We start from the raw sequence: 695 nt of genomic DNA, 5'->3' as shown, positions 1-695 counted from the left end.
CATAACCCAAAACCAAAATTAAAAATCAACCAAGATAAAATTCACCGCCACAACATGCAAAATATAAAACAATTCAAAATTTAATCACAAACATCACATAAAACTACAACTTCAACCAAATTAAGACTTCTCTATCAGATGATTAGGAATCCCTCGGAGGAGGTAACCTACGGTTGCTAACGAGACTTCCCACGGTTTAAATAAAATTACGAAACTAATTAAGTTGGGTTTGACAAGTTCATTTGGACTAAGTGAATCCAATAGAAAATAGTGATGCCGGAACGAGGGAACCGTAGGATCCTAACCGGTGTCGCTCTAATCAACTTTAATAGACCCTCATAAAATTTAAAGAACTTCAACCATAGGGCCACCTCATTTGATATTATAACTTGAAAAACTAGATAACTCAAACTCGTCGCGGCAGGAGCTTGGAGATAGCTTGGTGGGCAGCACGGCCATCTTCAACAACAAAACCTGTTTTCCCTAGCTAAACCAATCTTCCTTCCTTAGAATTAAACAACAAAGCCATAGGACTTTGAGGTTGCTTGCTTATGCAACGTAAATCCTCACCTTATCTTTAGGCCTTTGCATAGCCCTGGTATATAATATAAGCCCTAACTCGTCTTAGGATTCCGAGGTTGTCGTTTGTCACGACCTACATCCTCACATCTTCCAGGCTATTTGTGTGATCATTT

Source organism: Phalaenopsis equestris, unplaced genomic scaffold (assembly GCF_001263595.1).
Source record: "Phalaenopsis equestris unplaced genomic scaffold, ASM126359v1 Scaffold000895, whole genome shotgun sequence".
Lineage (NCBI taxonomy): Eukaryota > Viridiplantae > Streptophyta > Magnoliopsida > Asparagales > Orchidaceae > Phalaenopsis > Phalaenopsis equestris.
The sequence above is the reverse complement of the archived record's forward strand: the minus strand, read 5'-3'. Positions refer to the sequence as shown.